The sequence below is a fragment of the Python bivittatus genome, unplaced genomic scaffold (genome assembly GCF_059951505.1).
Source record: "Python bivittatus isolate LINGU-HERP-01145 unplaced genomic scaffold, Pbiv_v1 ctg000210_np1212, whole genome shotgun sequence".
Lineage (NCBI taxonomy): Eukaryota > Metazoa > Chordata > Lepidosauria > Squamata > Pythonidae > Python > Python bivittatus.
The window spans coordinates 10,567,483-10,590,080 of NW_028277053.1; the positions used below are offsets into that span (position 1 = coordinate 10,567,483).

General features: G+C 39.7%; 1 protein-coding gene across 8 annotated transcripts in view; it reads left to right on the top strand.

Annotated features, from left to right (window-relative positions):
* The window catches only part of ENOX1 (ecto-NOX disulfide-thiol exchanger 1), a 394,509-nt gene that overhangs the window by 206,749 nt on the left and 165,162 nt on the right, over nt 1-22,598 (top strand). For all 8 annotated transcript variants that reach the window (XM_088139475.1, XM_088139474.1, XM_088139470.1 and 5 more), the window contains one exon: nt 2,864-2,960. The gene's annotated coding sequence lies outside the window, so the exon portion shown is untranslated. The remainder of the gene's footprint in view (nt 1-2,863; nt 2,961-22,598) is intronic.

Here is a 22,598-nt window from a genome sequence, read left to right on the forward strand (position 1 = left end):
ATAGCCATATAGTGTAATTAAGAAAATACTTCTTACCATCCTTAGAATCTTAGAAATACTTTCTACGTTCCCTCAAGCACATTTAAAAACATATAGGTGCTTGAGGGAATCAAGCTATGTCTTAAGATGATAAAAATTTATGTTGTAAAAAACTGAATAGTAGAAGGTCTCTGCATTGTTCAGCGGGGCAAACATATTCCTAGATACACATTGCTAGTGCATAGCACAATCCTTTTCTTTTCTTTTTTCCTTTCAGTTCTCACTCCAAAGGTGGTGGGGTGTTTGGGGAAATGGAAAATGCTGAGGGAAAATGCAAGGCCTCTGTTGTAGGGAGCAGGGGTAGTAGGTCAAAAATGTCCAAAATGGCAGCCACAACCTTGCATTTGAAGTCCTGCTCCTTTTATACGTTAGTTGACGCACATTCAAAGGGGCGGGGCTTTGATTGTGTGGTCATGGCTGCCATCCTGACTTTTGGGATCCACCCTGTGGATCCCCCTGCTAAGAGCTTCCTCAGTGGCAAGTTCAAGATTTCACAGATGATATAGTAACTTATCTTTACTCAAAGAGGGCAAGAACTAAGACCCCTTGGCTGATGCTTTCTGCATTTTCAAAAGCAGTACACATTTCAAAAGAAAGATCTGTGGAATATCACATCTACATTTCATCTCAGACTATTTCTTTCCTCAAAGACTTACACAGATGTGTGGCACAGGAGGCATTTCCTTCTCTCTGTGTGAGAATGCAATTGTGTCTTCTAAAAATATTACTACTATCAAGTTAGATGCACTTATATTAAAAAAAATAATTCATTTGTTAATAAACTCAGTTTATTGCATTATTTTAATTCAAGGATGGGCAATCTGCCTCCCTGTAAAACATCTGTGGTCCTGTGAATACCCCACAGATCATGCTACTGAATTTTTGGCTCTAGGTAACCCCTGAATCAGCAGTATGACTTTAGGATTTTGTTCAGATAAATAGAGTTTGTGGAGTCCTTGGGGTTCTCTGAGCTTGGTTCTTCTCCTGCAAACGTTTCATTACCTGGCTAGGTAACATCTTCAGTGCAGGAATGGGATGGGGTTTGCTCTCTATTTATGTGCTGTGGCCTGCCTTGCCAGTGTTGATGGGGGTGGGGTTTTTGTTTTGCTCCTCTGGTAGTTCCTTGATTAGGGCATTGTTTACTGCTTGATTGTGTGATGGTGGTAACTTTTGTTTATCTGGGTGAAGATTGCTGGTGAGGTGATCTTCTGGTCTTTTGTCTCTTTTGAATAGGATGTAGATGCTGTTTATCTCTCTGTGTCTGTTAATTGCTGCCTTGTCTGAATACCAAGCTTCCAAGAATTCCCTTGCATTTTTGGATTTTGCTTGGTCTAAAATGCTGACAGTTTCCTAGTCAAAACTATGGTTATATCTGTCCATGTGTTGTGAGATTAAGGAGTTTTCAAAAGAGACCAAAGGCCAGAACAGCTCCTCACCAGGAATTGTCACCAAGATAAGCAGAGGTTACCACAGGGCACACAAGCAAGCAGCAAACAGAGGAACAAAACAAACCCTCCACTCCCATCAACACTGACAGGGCATGTCACAGAGCAAACCCATCCCATTCCAGCACTGAAGATGTTACCTAGCCGGGTAATGAAACGTTTGCAGGAAAAGAACCAAGCTCAGAGAATCCCAAGGACTCCACAGTTTGACCCTGAGCTACACATATTCGCCTACATTGGTAAATAGAGTTTTAAGGCATCCATTTTGATGCTTAAACTCCATAATTTCCCCATCAAGGACCCAACAGTTTTGGACCTGCCCACCTGCTGATGTCACCACATCTCTGGACATAACTCTTGCAGTGCTTAAAGGTCAAAATAATTTTTAAAAGGCATGCCATCTGAAAAAGTTGGCTATTCCTGTTTTATTCATTAAACACTTTCCTATTTGTTAAAGTTGTTTTATGGTCTCCTGTTCAAGCTGTAGATAATGCCTAAGTGACTTAGAGCCAGGGTAGCTGAAGGATGGCTTCTTCTTCCCTGAATTTGCCCATCCATCCTAGTCAGAATCAAAGGCAGATTCTGGTTTCTGCTCTGAAGGACAGTGTTGATAGTGCTAATAATGTGAGACTGAGTCTTCTTGGTGGAACCATCCTGGTTGGGGAACTGTCTTCCATGAGATCTTTGATTATTATCCTTTCTTCCTTTTATGAGGTTAGTCAATATATTTTATTTCTCAGCCGTATTTCAATTTTGTGAGCTTTAAAAAAGATTGATGTAGCAATGGTGGGTTTGTTTGCTGCTCCTATTGGAGCAGAATTATGTTTTCATTATTATAAAATGGTCCTGAACCTGTGATGGGAATCAAAAGAGGTTATATAAATCCAACCAATCAATATGTGGACTAAACGTTGCTCTCCTTAAAATTAGCACTGAAATGGGGTAGCAGAAATACACGGCGCATCATTAGAAGGAGAATGCCATGTTGGAAAACAGTGTATGGAGCTGTTTGACGGGCTTCCGCATATTAAAAATGAAAGGGAAAAAAATTCATAGTGATAAATCTGTTGAAGAACACAAGGAAATGTTCTTGAGACTCTTCCCTGACTGAATGAAAAAAAAGAAAGCAAAAAAAGAAAAGTAAAATTGATGTAATGCTCAGTGTTCCCATTATTTCAAGCATTTCATCAGATGCTGACTTGATAACTTTCCAATACTATTGAGTGGATGGTCTTTATTTTGGATTATAGTAAATATCCTAATAAGGTTTCTCTGTTTTTAACTCAATGTGGGGGAAGGGGGAAAAGGCCCTTGTTATATAGCTCACTGTGTGGATAATATCTGTGATTTACTCACCTATTCTTTCTCTTACAATACAGGAACTGCAAGCAACAGAAACCGATAATAAAGCAGTCCTTGCTCATTAAATTTTCCTGCTTCATTGGAATCCTATGAAAAACAGAAAATAGGAAAAAGGTAGACATTTTACAGTTTTATCTTGACAATAATGTATTAAGGGTTATATGTGCTTTTCACACTGAATACAAGGTGTAATTTTGTGTACCCTGACAAAGGCTCTTTTTAATGAGGGGCATATTCATGTATAATAAATTCTGCACTAAATATAGTTTTGAGGACAGAAAGGGAGATTCTGTTGCTTCACAATAAGATATGCAAATGATGCAATGTGTACTTAGTTTAGTAGTTTATCCATTTTTGCTACATTTATCTAGATTATTCAAAGCTGTTATTATTCAGTTGTTCAGTCACTTCTGACTCTTCATGACACTGTTTCTCCAAGGCTAGGTATTATAACCACTTCTCTGAGTTCTTGTAAGTTCCTGGTTGTAATATCAGTGATGGCATCTAACCAGGTTCTATCAGACTTTTTAATTGCCTTTAATTCTTCCCTTTACCTTATATATCCAAAATATGTAAGGTTTACCTTAATCATTTATCCTTCCAGTGAGCAGTCTGGAAGGATTTATTTCATCAGGCACTGAATAATGGGTTCTTCTTGCAGTCCAAAGTAGTCCAACCATTTTATCCAGCACTACAGTTCAAAGACAGTCAACCTTTTTGATGGTCCAACTTTCACAGCTGTTTGTTACAACTAGGAAAACTATAACCTTGACAATGCATAGCTTTCTTGTCAGTACAGTGTCTCCATTCTTGAATATTTAGTCAGTCTTTCTCGCATGCCTCTTCTTTCATGATTACAAATCACTATCCCTGTGAATTTTTGAACCTAGGAAGATAAAGTTTGTTTGTTACTTCTACTTCTTCACCAGTTTTCACTGGAAGTGGAATTAATCCTGTTTTTGTTACTATTGAGCATTTGCACTCTATTTTTTCATCTTCGGCAAGAGATTCTTTGAATGTTTCTTGCTTCCAGCCATCAAAGCTGTATTATTAGCAGATCTCAGGTTATTTTTTCCCCCAACAACCTTAAATCCAATTGCTATTTTTTCTACTCCAACATTTCTCATGGTATGTTCCGTATGTAGTTTAAATAACTAAGGTGACAGTATAGAATGTTACCACATTCTTTCCTCAGTTTGGACCATTTACCTAATCCATATTCCATTCTAACTGTTGCTTTCTAGTCATCATCCAAATTCTTCAATAGGCAGATGAAGTGGCCTGCTACCCCCATGTTCTGAAGGACTATTCACAGTTTGCTGCGGTTTACAAAGTCAGAAGCCTTTGTCTAATCAATAAAGCAAAAACAGGTGACTTTCTGGACCTTTCTTGCCTTTTCCATTACTGGTCAGATCTTACCAATGTATTCTCTGGTACCTCCTTTTTCTGAATACAGCATGTTGATTTGGCAGCTCTAATTCCATGGATTTGGACTGCAAAAACCTTGCACATGGGATAAGTGCAATTGTTTGGTAGTCTGAGCATTCTTTAGCACTGCCCTTGTTTGGTACTGGGATATAAATGAAACTTTTCCAGTCCCTTGGCCACTGTTTTTTTTCCATACCTACTTACAGAACATATGTAGCCCTTAACTGCACTATCTTGTGAGGTTTCAAAACAGGTTTGCTGGTATTTCATCAATTCCTGCAGCTTTGTTGTTGGAAATGTTTTCTAGGGCCCACTTAATTTCAAAATGTCTAGCTCTGTTCCATGATCAAACCTTTGTTTGTATCGTCAATTTTGGGATTCTTTTTTGGTATAGTTCTGCCATAGGGTTGCATTATCTCTTGTTTTCATCTTCTTTCTCCAGTAGATCTTTTCCTCCTTTGCCTTTTATTATGACCATCTTTGCATAAAGGTTGTCCTTGACTTTTGTAATTTTCTTAAGTATCTTGTACTTCCCATTCTGTGCATTGCTTATTTAGTATAACTGCTTCTCTATTTTTGCTTATCTCTCTGCATTTAGTTGGGTAAATTTTCCTCTCTTGTCATTGTCTTTTGCTTTCTGCCTTTCTTAAGTTCTTTTTCAACATATGAATAGAGAGCCACTTTACCTTCTTTTGCTTTTTTGCATTTCACTGGGATATTTTTGTTTACTTCATCTTTATAATGTCAGATTTTAGTTATCAAGGTATTGTATTTACCAAATATAATCCATTGAATTTATTCTTTATCTTCATCCCATAATCATGTTGAATTCTGCTGAGATCATATCTTATTGGCCTTGATGACTTTGTTTTCTTAGTTTAGTATTTTTATTTAGTATTTGCTTAGATCTAAGTACAGTAGAAAACCTAATTTGTAATATTGAAAGGAGTTGTGATCTGAGCCACAGTCAGTGCCAGGTTTTGTTTTGCTGACAAAATAGATTTCCTCCAACTTTCGGCAACGTAGAAGCAGTCCGATTTTAGTATTGCCCATCTGGTTATGTCCCTGTATAGGTCATTGGAAGACGTAGTTTTAGATTGCCAGAAGAAGGTATTTGCCATAGATTTTACATTTTCTTGGCAGAGCTCAATTAGTCTGTGTCCCACTTCATTTGGTACACCAAAGCCTCTTGTTATTCAGATGTTAATTTACTGCCAGCTTTAGTACTTCAGTCTGCTATTCTCCTATAAGGAGCGTAATGTGCGTGTTGGTGTTGCGTTGACAAGGTGTTGCCTGTTGTCATAGAACTGTTCAGCTTCTACTTCTGCGTCTGTGGTTGGAGCATAGACTTGGATCACCATCATACTGATTAGCTTACCTTGAAAGGAGATCAATCTGTCATTTGGGGGGTTTATCTCCAAGTGCTGACTTTGACACCCTTTTGTTAATAGTGATGTCTGTTCCATTTCTTCTATGATTTTCTTGCCTGCAAATCTGATGCTGCTCTGATGTGAAGTAATTCATTCCGGTCTATTTTAGCTTGCTGATTCCTAGAATATCTGTTCTGTCTTCACGCTGAACATTGACAATTGACACTGAATACTCCTGGCAAACTTGACGTTGAACATTCTAAACACGACCCGTGAAAAATTACTGACACTACGAGTTTTAATCACAATCATAAGGATTAGCATTTTTTTTCTCCACAAAGCAAGTGACATAGCAAACCTATGTACAATATCTTCTGTAGTGGCAGGTCCTTTATAGCAAGAAAGGTCTACCCAAGCACCATCTCAAATGGCAAAAAGACATGCAGCCAGCCACAGTAAATATGAAAATCAAATTGTCTTCTCTGCCCTTGAGTCCTACTGACAATGAGTTCAAATGCTATTCTGCGTTGGTGTAGTAATCTCATGCATTCATGGTGGACATGGTTAGTTTGCCTTCCACCATCCGCTCCTACACCAAGCAGGGAGTCAGGAAGGCAGACCTTTGGGGGTTATTTTATTTATCCATGGATCCCCTCTTCTTCCAAAAACTAAAAGGCCAGTGAGTCAGACGCAAAATGGAAGCAAATAAGGAATTTCCAGGCAACCATTACCTGCTGTGTACCAAAGTAAACATCTGCAAATGCTTTGGGTCTCCCCAGTAAGAGCCAAGTAGCAAACAGGAGCAGCAGCAACATCAGGAGCTCAACCTCAAGTTCAGAGCAGTACTTCGGAACTACTCAGTAGGAAAGGGGCATCTTTATGTGTGTGAGTATATGTGGGTGTGGGTGTGAGAGATGAGGAAAATTAAATAAGGCTACCAGATCAGAGCTGTATAAATCTGAAGAATCACTAGATGGAAGCAAAGGGAGATAAAAAACACTGTCTCTTTGCTGCTACCTGATGATTACCTGGAATTTTCCAAACCGTGTCTTGTGCGTGTGTGCGTGTGTGCACGCGCGCATGTGCACCTTTGAGCCATTCTTACTCCTGGTGATTGCCTGGACTGGTCTGTGCAGTATTTTTGGCAAGTTTTTGGAAGTGGTTTGCCTTTGCCTTCTTCTTCCTAGGGCTGAGATAGAATGACTGGACCAACATCACCCAGGTGGCTTCATGCTTAAGGTGGGACTAGAACTTACAGTCTCCCAGTTTCTAGCCTGATGCCTTCACCACTACACCAGACTAGCTCTCACAAACCACACCTAGCAGCTCATAATTAAATAACAAAATGTTTCTGCTTTGTGTGTGTTTTGTATAGATAGGGACAATATATCTGGTGCCTTCCAGTCAGAAGGTGCGTCAGTGAATCTAATCCATCTCTTTAACATCAGAGAGTGATTCTCATTATTCAGCATCCCCTCTGTACATTTTAAAGGTACATTAATCACTCTACTGGGTTTCTTATTTTTAAAAATAAGTTTGTTAAAGTGTTGACCAGACTGTGTGGTCGTAACTATGTTAAATTCATTTGGTTACAATTTGTGTTGTTTTCTATGTTTACAGTTGCGCTAAAGGGTCAACTCTTACTTTTTTTTTTTCTTTGCAGGTATGTCGGGGCTGTCATCTCTGGGGTGCAGAAATCCAGACAGACACCAGATGGCAGGAAAGAGATATAAAAGGCTGTATTCACAGATCTCTAGTGGTTGTCTGGATTTTTGCAGCCCAAATGCAGTAGCCCTAGGAGGAAACTCGTAACTCGTGCCTGGTCCTATTTTTTCTGTTAAATAAATTGTTATGCCCATAGTTGCTATCTTTGGCCCTTTTCATGCATGAAGAATGGTGATGCAGCATGGAATGAGGGTTCCTGGAATATGCTGGTCCCATTGTTTGTAATCCTCCATCTCATTTGGTCATACATTCTTTTGCATTTGTGAGGTTTTAATTGCTCTGACTTGCTGGTGGAACAGGGGAGATGTGAGTTCATAAAGTGCTATTTGTTCTGCCAGGGAATTTCCTTTGTTGTTTTTAAAATTTTCTTTGGAGTAGGTCATGTTCTTCTCAATGTAACATATTACTCAGATGTACACTCTTGTTCTGTGAATAAATGATGTGTAATTCTGCACTAACTTACCATGAAAGAAGGCAAAGACTCTGTCCTGGGGTGTGTGCATGGCTTCTGGGGATCTGACTGAAAGTTGGTGCAAAATAGCATTCCATTTTCCCCCATTTGTTCAAACTATTGATAAAGGAAACTCAAGAGAACAGCAAAACATTTTTGAATGCTCAGCCTCCAGCATAGCTAATTGCACTGCGTACCACTGTGAGTGATTTTTCCCTCCTCCACCCTCATTAGTTAATAAGAAAAGGAAACAGTTTCTAAAACCCAGAAAGAACGTTTTTCCCCTCTGAATTCTAGATATCAGTATACAGCAGTATACAGCATACAGCAGCTTTAAGCCTACACATATAAATGTTCAAGTTATGATAGAAGCTTATCATATGTATACACTACTCTATTTTTAACCCTATACATGTCCTAGTTTTAGAGTTAAGGAAGGGCTTACAGAGATTGATGGCAAAGTCTCTCTCTCTCTGGCTTGTCTAATCTGGCAACTGGCTGCTCTCTAACTTACCTTGTGCCATCTTCTGGTACCTCACCATGCTCTCTACATTGGTTAGTTATTGCCCCTCAACATTCTTCATCCTCTTTTAATCTTCAGCTTCCTTCTTTGGTTTGTGCCCAGAACTCTCTTCAGCAGTTATCAACACTGCTCAGTCCAACTCAGGTTTATCAGCCATATTTGCAGTCCTAAAACTCACAATCCATCCTCAACACCCCTTTGCTGGCTGCTCCATTTTAGTTGCCAGTTATTTTCCAAACCACCATTCCAGTTCTGTCCCTTAGAGTTCTGCATGATTTTTTTAGGATTTTTCTCATGACGCCAGCTCAGTTGGTAGCCCCTTCTTCTATCTTCTATGTGAGAAGTTTTCCTATAGGAATCTAAACAAACTATAAACTCACTCTAACTCTCAGCTTCTTATTTTCAGCAAAACTAGCATAGACTGGCCCCAAAACATTTGTTTAGGTAGAGCACGGAAGTCTGGAGATATGATGCACCAGCAGGGAGAGATGGGGATTCCAGGTGTGTCATAGACTCACAGGAGTACAGCTTGTCTCTCGGTGACTTTGTGGACCCAAGCATGCAATTTGGGGGGGCAATATGGAAGTGGTTTGCCATTGCCATGTTCTTGGAAGATTCCTTTCCATTATAATCTAGCCTATAACCCTGGACCTTACTTATGAGTACATATCAGTAGAACTGTTGTATAAGAAGTTTGTTTTTCTAGACCTTCTTTTGGACCTGAGTAAATTTCCTTACTGCCCTAGCCCATGCCTTTTATGGGGTTAAGTGGGACTACCTATGAAATGAAAATCAAGGCATCAGACCAAGGTTGAACCAACTAAAATATAGGGATTTACAAAAAGCTTTGAACAAACTGAAAGTAGTTGTTATAATGATATTTATGGCTGGACATGGATTTTAAAACAGGTTTAGCTGTTAATCCTAAGACCAATGTACTTGGAGTACAGGTAGTCCTTGCTTAGCAACAGTTCAAAGTTATGACGGCCTCAGAAAAAGTGCTTTATAGCCTTACTCGTACTTACAACCATTGCAAACTGTTGCACTACCCCCCATTGGCACGTGATTGCGATTTTTACAAGAGTCATTAAGTGAATCACTGTGGTCGTTAAGTGAATCATATGGTTGTTAAGGAAATTATCACAAAAAAGTCCATTGGAGAAGCTGGATTCATTTAACAACCATGTGATTCGCTTAACAACTGCCATAAAAATGGTTGTAAAATTGGGTCCAGCCATGTGGTGACCCACTTAATAACCACCCCGCTTAGCTACCAATTTTCCAGTCCCTAACCCTATTGTGGTCATTAAGTGAGGACTACCTGTATATGACAAAGAGTATCCATGTAACCCCTGTTTTGAGTATTTTTTTTTCAGCTTATTCTAGCTTGAACAGTACAGTGGAAACTCAGTTTAGGGGACCTCAGTGCAATGGCCCAATTTTCTCCCCCTATTAATGTCGCTGGCACAGGATGTCACTATGCAAATAATGTCATTGAGATCCCTTTATAATGACATCATTACTCAAAAGAATCAAATCACTGCAATGATATATTTTGGATGTTCATGAATAACAGGCACTCCCCCTCTAATTAAGTTGTTAAAACAAGGTTTCACTGCAGATCTTACAATATTCTTTCCAGCATGATCACATTTCTTCCTACAAGCTCTTTGTTAAGATGGAAGGGGCCACTTGCGTTGCGTAGTTGATTCCAACCTATTCCCCCCCTTCAAGGTTTTTAAATGTCTCCCGTCTTCAAATAATCCAATCTTGAATGAAATAAACAAATAAGTAAACTAACAAACTATGTTATAAAACATTGGTTATGCTTATGATGGTTTTTTACCCTGGCTGCCAATTTGTATTTATGATGATAGTATTGTTATTTGATGTTTTTAAGTGCCGTTCGCCACCCCGAGTCACAAGGTCAAGTTGGGCAGCCATATAAATTGAAAGAAACAAAATAAATAAAGGGAAGTAAAAAGTTTGAACAGATTCTTTCCTTCACTGTTTAATTAATATGTTTTGTTACTGCTACAGATTCTGTGCTTTGTTGGTGTCGATTTTTGTTTGTCAATTCATTCCCCTTCATTTTATCATCTGGACCAGCGTATGTGAGTATTTGGCAAATTAGCGTGCATGAGGACAGTCCACCATTATACAAGAAATGTTTGCTGGTCATTGACCGAATAAACAGTATTTCATACAAGAAACGTGCTACAAGCCAGGCTGAGTTTTTATTCTGAAGGCTTCATTTCTCCTTCCATGTGTCAATGGTTATGGTTGCGTTAGAGTTTGTAAATGCTTGATGATCTTTGTGAACAAATAGATAGATGGCTGCAGTACGGATATGATTAAATGGCCTTATTGTGTGAGCATATTCAGCGCTGCACAGAAAATGTTATGCAAGGCAAAATAAGGATCTGGGAGAATTTAACCAGTGGATAGATCTGGTATTTGCCTCAGTATTTCCCTGTATTGCCTTCGCAACATCCTTAGTGTATTGCTGAGTTATGGACTGGGTTTCAGGTAACTGATAAGCGTCCTGCCCACATCTACCAGTCCACTGAACATGGGAATCATTATTTGTTTCTCAGACATTTGTCAGGTGACTTTCTGTAATTTTTCCCTCCTTCAACGATCACAGCCATTCTTACATACATTCTATAGAGGCCTCTGCAAGGGGTCAAAAAAGTCAAGATGGTGACCACAACAGGGCAGTCAAAACACCACCCTTTTTAATGCAATGCTTGTCAAAAAGGGACAGGGATCTGATTGCCTGGGTGCAGCTGGATCTGGACTATTGTACCCCTTCCCCATCTGTGAACACCCCTCCCTTCTTGTTTCATAGCATATTGTATTCTTTTCTTCCGTATACCAACGATACTCATCCGTTTTTATTTCAGCCTCCCTCTTCATCTTTGTGGAAATTCTTTCAGATAACAAGGGCACCAGCTTTGCTTTCTATCACCAACTTTTAAAAAACAGCACTTTGAATCAAATCCAGTCTTCAGCAACCTGACATAACTCAAATGAGCCAGAACCAGCTGGAGCACTCCCATGTTGTCTAGGGATCTCTCTGACCATCTATAGGGTTTCAGAAGCAGGACTTGTCTTTACAAAAGGCATTGTGGGAAATGTGATGTGGCCTTAAGCCTCCTGCTGCAATTTAGTGGCGGTTTTGTCATTTAAGCTCTAGAATGTAAGACAAGGAGCTATGTGGGGTGCATAAGTAGCATTGTGTTATCTCTAGTCAGATAGGATGATTAGTGACAACAGTGCCCAGTAATCACTTGAACTCCTGATTTACTAATAATAGTAAATGGACAAGTCACATCTGTATGAGTTAAAGTCAGATCCTGTGCAAATCAGTCCAGGTTTCTAAGAGATGGACATCCAGGTAACTGTGCATAGCCTGTAGAAGTGAACCTCCTATAGTGAGAGATTCACTCTATTTAATCTCTTGGTCTTCATCAGCTCCCTGTTGTGGCCTCTTTGCTAGTATTTTGCACATAAAATGGTGAGGCCCAGTTTTGTTTGTAAGTCTATGCTACTCATCAGTGTTTTGGATTTTGCAACCTGAGTGTCTTGACAAGATGCAAGGTCGAGAATATAGCTTCTCATTTCTTCGCTTTCCTAATGTCAGAGGATATGATTGATTGAATTCTGAATAAAATCAAAGTATGTTTCTGTGCAAAGCTGTCTCTGAACCCCCCAAAAGTGTGCCAGAATGATCCGTCATATCCAGGCACTCCTTGTCAGCCCAACAAGTAGACTAGACTAAGAAACCAATGCAACATAGGTCAGATCTACTTTTATTTGTAACAGCTCTAGTAACAGAATCTTGCAAGTCTGAATGTGCTTCCATCTCTCTCCCTTTATCTTCATGTGAACTAGGGAAGGGCTTGTCTGAGATGTTTTCACAAGTCATTTTCTTGGCCCGGGCTCAGGCCCCTCTTATCTGACTGTTGCCTTGGTCGTGGCTCTTCCTTCTGTCCTTCAAGGCCATTCCCTATGCTCTCTACGTTCCCAGAGAAATTGATTTTCCAGATTTTGCCAGTATGACTTTCTACTCCCACACCTCCAGGATCTTTTGGTAGTTTTCAAGATTATCAATCATGATGTCCTTCATAACAGTCAGTTTCTTGGACCTGCTTCAGCTGATTCTAGCCTCCAGTATATCCAGGTTGTAGCAAGTTGGATGAAAGGTTATAAATTAAAGATGAAACAAGTTAAGGCTGAGCTATTAAAAGGCAATGATAGATTTGGCCTGTTCTGCAGAACAGAGCTGGCCCATTTGAATGCAGAGGTAAAAAGTCTAGGATGAGCTAATACTATTTTATTTATTGGACCCCCATCCCTAAAGAAATTAGGATACAAATAATAAAAAAAGGGAAAATTAAAGCTGGATCAGCAGTTAAACATCGTCTGAGAGAACTGTATTATTGATGGGAATGGCTGTTTTTACCCTTTCATTTCAGTTCTTATCGTCTTCCCTTTTTATTTATTGAACAATTTTACCTGCATTCTGGTTTGGGAGGGTGATTTCCTTCCTTCCTTCCTTCCTTCCTTCCTTCCTTCCTTCCTTCCTTCCTTCCTTCCTTCCTTCCTTCCTTCCTTCCTTCCTTCCTTCCTTCCTTCCTTCCTTCCTTCCTTCCTTCCTTCCTTCCTTCCTTCCTATAGCAGCTATGATATAAAAAGCAATGTTGTGGCATCTTGACTTTTCTTGACCACACCCTGCTGACACCCTGTACGGGGGAGATCAGCAGCCCCTCTGTTTCCCAGTCTCTCATCTGTGATTCCCCCCAGGGTCTCTTGAAGACGTGGGAATTGTTGAATGGGTTTGCCAGATGAAAGTGAATCATATTTTTCATGTTTCCTCCTTATTTTTTTCCTACTCAGCTTGCACTTTTGATGAATGCTTTGATGCTGAAGGAGAGAACTGGGGGTTCAGAGAGGGATTGTATGGATTAAATCATGCTCTCAAAATTCTGCTTAAAATGCTCAGTTTAAATGAGGCTGCAGACCTCACTTTGGCTTTTGGTTGCTGACAATAGTGGGTTTAAAAAAATTTTTTTTCCTGTAATACAAGACTCCCAGGCTCTACTTTACCTCAGTTGACATTTCAATACAATGGGTTGTCACTAGATCAAAAAAAGGTGACTTTAAAAGTAGGGTATTTGCAGGGGCCTTAAAAAAAGTCAAAGTGGCCACCGTGACTGCATCATTGAACCCCCACCCCCTTTACACGTGTCACATGTAAGGATAGGGCTTTGAACATGCAGTTGCAGCTCCCATCTTGCCTTTCTTGACCCCCTCCCCCCCACATTTAAAAGAAGGGCTTTTGTCTCTGTTGGAATATGATCCACCTGCAGTGAACCCTTTGCTCTGTAGTCGTGATCTTGTAATTCTGCCTTCTTTTCTGCATGGTGAGTTGGATCCTGGGGGGAAAAATAGTTTTTTTCCCCCAAGTTGACACATTTTTGAAGTATTCTACCTTTTCCATTGGTTTTGCACATTGTTAACTCCTGGTCTACAAGCAGCATCTCCCTCCAGTGAGCAACCCTGTTCTTCTACCACCACCATTTCAGTGAACCAGCTCGTGCTTGCTGAAGCTCTTGTTCCTTCCTAGCAAATTCTGGAGGACTGTGGAGCCCAACCCAGCATGGCCAGGTTTACAAGACTAGGTTTGCTCAAGAGATACATTTTTGGTTATGGCTCTCTAGAGCATGACTTGTTGGTTCTTTCTTTAAAAGAACAACAGTTAACAGTTTTTGAAAGGTAAACCTAATGATGTCTGTGGAAGTACTTTTGGACAGAAGCTGCCTTCTGTGTCATCTAGGTAACAGCTGTTAGTGCAGATAAGAAATATGAATGGAATCGAAAGACAGTTTGATTTCTGCTGTAGGTCCTAGCTTATGGAAGATTTGTGGCAAAATGGAAGAAGAAAAGAAAGGAAAGGGAAAATGTATATGGAAGACATAATAGAGACAGGTGGTTTGAAACTGAATGAGCCATTGTGTGCAAATTCTTCCATGCTTTCCACAAATGCATATTTTTGAGAATGCAGGAAAAATGGCTACCAAGTCCAAACTATATCAGGGATTTAAACTGATTGATTAATTCAACTTTGCTTTTAAAGGGATTTAAAGACAAATAAAGCTGAGTGTGTGGCTGTTGGGGTATCTCAGCTGCTTCTGATAGTGAGATTTTATGCTTGTATACTGTAGGACTGCAAGGAAAGCGGGAACAAGTTTGTACATATTCTTATCCTAGAATATGTCACTGGCGAATCACTTCCATATTATTGCTGAGAAATTGATGGGGCACAGCTCCATGAAGTTACCCAGAGTAGACCTTGACTCAGAGTAGACATTACCTTTATGTCTGCCTCGGAATGACCTCTGTGTTATGGCATCACTCAGTTAATCAAATGAATTAACCACCTTAAACTCTGTGGCTTGGTCCCCAATTACCCGGGCATTTATTTATTTATTTATTTGATTTCTAGACTGCTGAAATCATGTGACTCTTAATGATATTATGTAAGGGCGTAATTAGAAACATAAACTTGTAACCTCCATGGCATAATAGTAATAATAATTATTATTTTTAATTCAAAAATTAAATCCAACAGTTGGGGTAACCCCAACATTGGCACTCAATTCATTAAAAAATCCCTCTGCCTTAACTTGTTTCTGTAATCCAGGATGTCTGAGCTAATCTCAGTTCCAGCGGAAGCTTTGGTCACTAGTATGAAGTACCTCCTTGTGGCCACATATTTTACAGTGGTGAGGAATGGTGAGCAATTCTTCCTGAGATTCTTCTGGGGCTGTGCAATTCCATCTGAAGGAAGTGGATCCCAAAGCAACCAAACCACAAGCTATCTTCTGATTTTTCATCCTGTCCCCTTTCAGAGATCATGGGAGAAGTACAGAGCTGCTATAAGAGATTGTGCTGAGGCTGAGAAAGGAGGTGGAGTAAGCAAGCCCAAGCCCAAGCCCAAGCAATCAGCAGATGGGAGATCCCATTACAGGCTTATCAAATAAACACACTCTAAGTCTGCTGCGCAAATGTTCTGGGAAGAAGAGATTCAAAAGTTTCAAAGAGGCCCCACCTTAATGAACTCATTAGTAAAGGAGAGCTGGAGGGTTACCACCTCTGGTCTCCTGATTCTGTACTGTAACCCTTAATTCAGTGTTTCTTAACCTCAGCAACTTTGAGAGGGGTGGACTTCAGCTCCCAGAATTCCCCAGCCAATTGCTGAGGTTGAGAAAAACTGCCTTAATCCTTGGCAGTAAAGAAAGTCTGTATGCATCTTGCTGCTTTGATCATGCTTGACAGCTGCCCAGTATATGGGTCTTGCAGGGCAATGGACCTCTGATGGTAGATGTTCTTGTTGGTTATCTTCTTGTTGCTTATTTTCTGATAGACTCTTTGCCCTCCAATCAAGGAAGGAAGAAGGACTCAAGCTACCTGTCTTCAGCTTTCCTGCTTGTACTGCTTTCTGAGGGATCTTTTTTTTCTTTGTCTTGGCTCAGAAATATCTCTTAAATAGAGGTGTTTTCTTAATACTTATATTGATTGATGTCCTAATGCTCTAAAAGAGAGCCAGTTTGGTGTAGTGGTTACAGGCACCGGGCTAGAAACCAGGAGACTGTGAGTTCTAGTCCTGCCATAGACACGAAGCCAGCTGGGTGACCTTGGGCCAGTCACTCCCTCTCAGCCCTAGGAAGGCGGCAATGGCAAACCACTTCTGCAAATCTTGCCAAGACAACTGGAGGGACTAGTCCAGGCAGTTGCCAGGAGTCCAGTTTGACTGGAAGGCACCAAAAAAAAAAAAGCAAAAAAAAAAAAAGCTCTAAAACCTAAATTGTGCCAGCCTGTCCTAAAAGACAGTGTAGTGTTAGGGGAATGAACTTGGGCAAGACTGAAATCCTTAAGAAAAACTTAAAAGTGGAGATTAAATTCAAAATGATTTTAGACCTGCCCACAATTCCGTATTACATCTGAACTTGTGGAAGGGTAGATTGGTCTAAGTAGAACTGATAAACTATGTGGAATATCAAAATTATAATAGGAGGATGTAGTATTATGGTTTAATTAGGTTTTCCTTTTTGTGTCCAGCAATCAGGAGCCTCTTCATTAAAAAACAAAACAAAACTCTGCCCCCTTTTTTATGTACGTACCACCCGTAAAAAGGGGCAGAGGTGTGATTGTGCAGTTGCAGATGCATCTTGGCACTTTTGACCCTCCCTTCCCAGCGGGTGCCCCTGCTGTACAACATTTATCACATGAGTCGCTTGAACATGGAGGTGGAAGAACGTCATCTACGGGACGTTTGCTGAAGTGACTCCCAGCTTCCCTGGCCTGATCTGTTGAATACTGGCCAAGCGAGCATAAAAGCAGGGCCTGCACTCAAAATCCATCTCACTTGTCCAAATATAAGTGAAGCAAGAATCTCTGAGTGAGGGTATCTTAGTCATAATAAAAATAAGTAGGAAGCTAGTCAAAATCTGTACTGAGCTCTCTGTCAGTGCATATTGTCAGCATCACTACTTGTCACTCAACCAAGGCTGCTAGCATTTGCTACTTCATGAAGAAAAATCCTTTTTTCCTATCCGCGCTACAGCTAAAGTGAAATGTACGGGTGCGGTCTTCATTCAGTTTGAGTCCTCTTCTCCTTCTCCTCCCATTTCTTCTCCTCCTCCTGCCATTGAAAAACATAAAACACAAGAGAAGCAGACACCACAACTTCAGAGGGAGAAGTAACTTACAAGGGTGCGGGGGAAGTGGGACTTGCTTCCTATTTACCATGTGCCAACGTTGCTTTGCAGCTGGCATTGTGTGATGGCTGAGAGCATAGCCAGAAGCAGGTATGGGCTATAATTTCATTCATCATTTGCTTGGTCTTGCAGAGGGCCAGAAAGTTCTATAAATTTAGAAAGTGGGACAGATGTAGTAGTCTGCACTGAATGATGAAATAAACCCTCCCCTGAGTTAAACTTAATGTCTGGATATCCCATGCAAATTTAGTAGTGGAAATGTGGTTTGCTGGGTAGTTTTTTTTTTTTTTTACTTCCCAGTTTACCTGGACAGCATTGGAATTTCCTGGTGGTGTCTTATCCAAGTACTAACCAGGACCAGCTCTGATTTTTTTTCTTTTTTCCATGATGAGCCGGTGCTGTAAAGCTGCTTAAATGCTCTCCGTTCCAACATTCCCAAAACTCACCCTTTAGTAAAAATCTGAGCTAATCAAACATACCTCTTCAAACATCAAGGTCTAGTATTGTTAGGTAAGAGACTTGATATTTTCTTACTCTTGTGGCAGTTAAGGCAAGAAATGCTTAAAAATATCATTTAACTTGCTCCCTGTTGTGTAATTATAGTCTTTTCAGTAAGTGAAGTAATTTTTAAATTATAGATTAGTCCACTCATTTAATTTGATAGGAACAATCATGGTTAATTTTACAATTTTTATGCTACCACAACAGTGACAAAAATGATTTATCTGCCTGCCAAATAGCGTCTTTTATTAAAAATATGAGTTTGTCTGCTTTTCTTAAAGAAGACAAGCGCTAGGATAAAAGGTCCACATTATTTGTCTTGAAAAAAACTTTCCTGGGAACGATGCGTTTGGAAATGGAAACGTCAGAATTGAGGGCACACGAGTCATCCTGCGTACATCGTGATGCCGTGGGACAATACAGATAGAAAGCCACCTTGGAACTTCTTAACGGCTTCAGCAAGAGGACTTGACCTGAGGGATGTGCAAAAACATAAAGCCCAAGAGAAGCAGAAATCTCTCACAAGGGTCCTGGGGAAATGGAACTTCTTAATATTTACCATGTACCAGCCCTGCTTTTCAGCTGGTGCTGTGTGACAGCTAAGAGTGTAACCAGAAGCAAATGTCTGGGGGGTCTTCTGAGCTTGAAACGAACTGTGCATGTTCCTAGAGTTTGGTTTTGGAGTCGGAATCAACCCTGCTGTGGTCGTGGAATAACACGTGGAGCTTTCGAATTGCAGTGATTCAAGTGGTCTGACTTGTTCCAAGCACTGTGATTGGGCCACTGGGCTACCTGGGTTGGGCTGAGATGGCTCTTTTCCAAACCCTTTTTCAGCCCACCAGTGTCACAGCAGGGGCCAGAGGCATTCTTGCTGCTATTGGTCTAGATTGCATGGGGCAGTGGGGTGTTGAGGGGAAAACAGTACATAGCCGAAGAGAAGAAGCTGCCTTCCCTATAGAGAAATAAGGGTTCGTGTGAATGGGTGGGTTGAGTTTGTACTGTGTCGTGCTTTATTTTGCAGAGTTACTGTTGTGAGATGGGCAGCCATATAAACCATCTAAAGGAATAAACAAGCGTACATAGTTTTGTTAAGAAAGCAGGCGAATGCAGGATGGAAATGTAAAAATGTATGTGTCCTACCATTCCTTACCCACAAATGCTGCTTATGCTATTAAGATTGTGAATGCAGAGACTGGCGGTAAATATTGAGCCTCAGACTTTGCTGAAAAATAAAAAGACTCTCTTTTGGTTTGAGCTGGTTTATTGAAATTTAGGGTGTGTATGGTAGATATTCTGTGTCAAATATTCTGGGTACATTTAAAAGTGCAAAGTTTTCTGCATTGCTGTCGGCTATTTGTTGAGCTTTGGGAGGGTGTTGATGTTGAGTTTCCATGGTGCAAAAAAATGCCAAGAATCTAGAATAAATCTGTTTTTGCAGAATTATTACTGAGCTTTTGTTCATTTTTTTTGTCTTATTTGTAAACTTTCAGAAGAGTTTTGTTTCCTGATATAGAGCCTGAGTAGTAGCTTTTTTTTCCTTTTTATTTTTTTGCTATCATGATATAATGTTCTGTGCATGAAAGTTTTAAGCAGAACAGCATTAGCCTCAGTTAAAAAAATATATATATATGCCAAGTCCATTGGGCCTATTTGCTAATTTAGCTGGTATGCTATCTGCTACCAATGAACAAAAAAATTAACCAAAGGGATTTTTAACTTTAAAAAATGCAAATATGAAAACATACAAAGGAACTCAGTAAGTATAATTTCTATCATCCAGACCATTATTGTAATTAGGTAACAATCAAAGGTATTAATTTTTCTTGGAGTTGGGTGGTGCAGAGCAATGAAGGTTAGGACCTGTTTTTATCAGTAGAGTTGAGAGCTAAAACATAATTCTTTTAGTGACTTTTTAGTTGCCCTGTTTGAACATAATGGAAAGTGAGAAAGAATATGAAAGGATGGCCATTTCTTCCAACTGTGAGCATTTGCTTTCATTTATACATTTGTAAGCTATCTCCATTTTCTTTTGATACATCACATAGCACCTCTGCTGAGGCTTTGGTTTCCAATTCTTTAATTAGTTAATGGAATTAAAAGGTAACTGATTATTCAAGGGAGATTCATTTCACGGTGACACCTGTATTTTAATTACTGGGTATAGCAGTTCCACCAAGGTGGCCACTGCCAACCAAAAGCTGATGGGAATTTTTGAGATGTTTAAGACAATTGATCATTTTTTAATTTTTTTTTTTTAAATTGGAGTCTTAGCTTCTGGTTAAATTTTCTGCCTCTCTAGTGCACTGCTGTTTATTTTCCCTGACTCTCTGGAAGTCTGCTGAGTGTTAAGTACATGAACAGCAGAACTGCCTGTGTTTGTTCTCTCTTTTCTCCGTAACGAAGAGTAATTAACTGAATTCCTCCAGGCAAACCTACTTTCCCAGGAGCATATATTGCATTTTAGAGCAATGCCCTTTTCCTTGTGCCTTTCAGAATCTATTTGAGGTGTTCAGTGCAAGAAAACGAGCCTGTCTTAATATCGCTGCTCAATTCTTACCAGTTTTTTGTTCATATGGATGGTAGTATTAGCCTGGTCAGGGTTTTTAAAATTTTTTTTATGTTGTGATCTTGGGGTGTTTCTGTAACAGCAGCTCTAGCCTAAGAAAAAGATCATTTTTCTCTATTAAAGAAAAATAAATTAATTAAAAATGTGTCCTGGATGAGAATAAAGCTTAATTGGAGGCTTATTTCTAACAAGGGCGGCATCTTGATGTTTAAACAATAGCTTGTTTCAGGCAAAATCACAAACCAATTTGCTACTGCTTACTGATTAAACATTATGGAAGAAAGGATGATGAATGAAAGGCAGAACTGTGGAATGGCACAAAGATTTGAAGTGGGAATTGATGCTTATTTATTTTATGCACCAGCACCTTATTTTTCCTTCCAAACGCAAGCCCAGGGTAGCTAACAATTATGAAGCAAGGAATAAATAATACCAAGAGACAAGGAACCAAGCTGTATGAAACTACATGAAAAATAAACACTGCACTTGAACACAATATTTTAAAGTAAAATTAATAATTAACAAATACCGAGTTCATCAACATTTAAATCATACTTTTCTTCCATGCAAACAGACTGGTAAATAAGGGGTAAAAAGAAGACGCTTACAGTGTTACAGGGCTTTTCATGATGGCAAAATATTAGTAGCTTGATAACAACCCAGGATAGCAGAAATTATAAAATTCTTTTTGCCATATCTGAGCTCTCAGCATATACTAGGACAGAGACAAAAAGGGGCAAATTTTACTCCTAAACAATCTAGAAACAGAAATAATTGGCTCAATGTCATGTCTTAAATGACAGCAAGGTTTTAAAGAATGCAGAACATTTGCATTCCAGAAGAGCATCTTCAGACTGTATAGTAAAATATGATTGATGGAATTCAAAGGAAACTGATATGAACTGGAACTTTTCTACTTGCCTGTGGATTTCAGTGGGCATAAAGCTAGCTGCGTTAGGGCAACGTTCTTGGAATATGTAAAAAAAAAACTAGAGAAAACAGCTCCGAGTTGGTTGCAAAATATTTGTGAGAAAAATCTGTTCACACATATTAATACTGAAGCTCCCAATTCATGTGAGTCCATAGCTCCCCTTTGATAAGATGAATAACTACAACTTTCAGGCAATAAAATATGCAAATATAATTTTTAGTGTTCTTAGGAAAGAGATAAAATACAATTGAACTGAAGCAGTCTTGACTTAAGCTTTTTCTATTTCCACTTGCATTGTTTGTTTGTTTTTTAAATTGCATGTATGTTTCACCCAGCCCCTGGGTATTTACTTGCTCATTAGTTTTTGTATAGCACTGGACTCCCAAAAAACTCCCACTGATTTATAATATAACGAAATGAAATCCATAACACTAATACATAACTCTAATAATCATAAACATCTACCTGCAAAGGATGGTGAGGAAGCTGGGAATGGATGTAAGGAAGCAGAGACAAAAACCATTAAGAGATAGAAGGTGAATCTGTTGGTAGGTTATTTCATAAACAACTTCCAGCTGACAAGAAACCCAAGGAGAAGCTTTACAAAACATTCAAAGAAACTGCTTTAAGGAACTCATTTTGTAAGAGGGTGGGAAATTCTTTTGACAGTTCCCAAGATTTATGCCAAGCCCAACACAGAGGACAAGGTCAAGGAAGCAAGAACTACATAGATGTCAGCCCTTCAAGGTAGACCAAACAAGGAAAGCAATGCCATGTAGGTTGGTACTACTTTTACTGTAAAGCTATAGTAACAGAATCTTGCAAGTCCGAATAGGCTTCCCCCTTCCTCCCTCCCTCCCTCCCTTTATCTTCATGTGAACTAGGGAGGGGTTTGTCTGAGACGTTTTCTCATGTTACTTTCTGGGCCCAGGTTCAGACCCCTTTTATCTGTCCATTGCCCTTCCTCTCTACTTCCAGGCCATTCCCTCTGCCCTCTACAATAGAATTCCATAAGAGATCTTAAATACTGGTCTGGAGTAAATACAAAATCTTGAAACTGAACTGATGGTTCCAACTGCTTGTACTTTTCATCTCCAGTTCTCCTTCCTCTATCCCTTTCCCCTATGTTTGCTCCCTTCTTGGAAAGCTGGCTCCATTTCCATCAGATTATTTGTCTGGAAATCCTGACTGGATTCAGGAGGGTATGGGGATCGGAAAGCAGACCATTTTCATGGTGGCTCCATCTCTTTTGAACAGCGCTCTCAGCATTCCAGGAAACCATGAAAACCGTGCTTTTCCATTGCCCATATGGGGCTCCAAGTGTCTTTCGGGTGGCCACTATTCGTTTTGGGAATTGTTTTTCTACTTTGCATCTTTAGGCTATTATGATTTTATGGGAGCTGCCCAGAGTTGGTTGAACTAGAGCAGGATATAATATGTGTAATCAAGGAATAAAATGTACCTCCAGAAC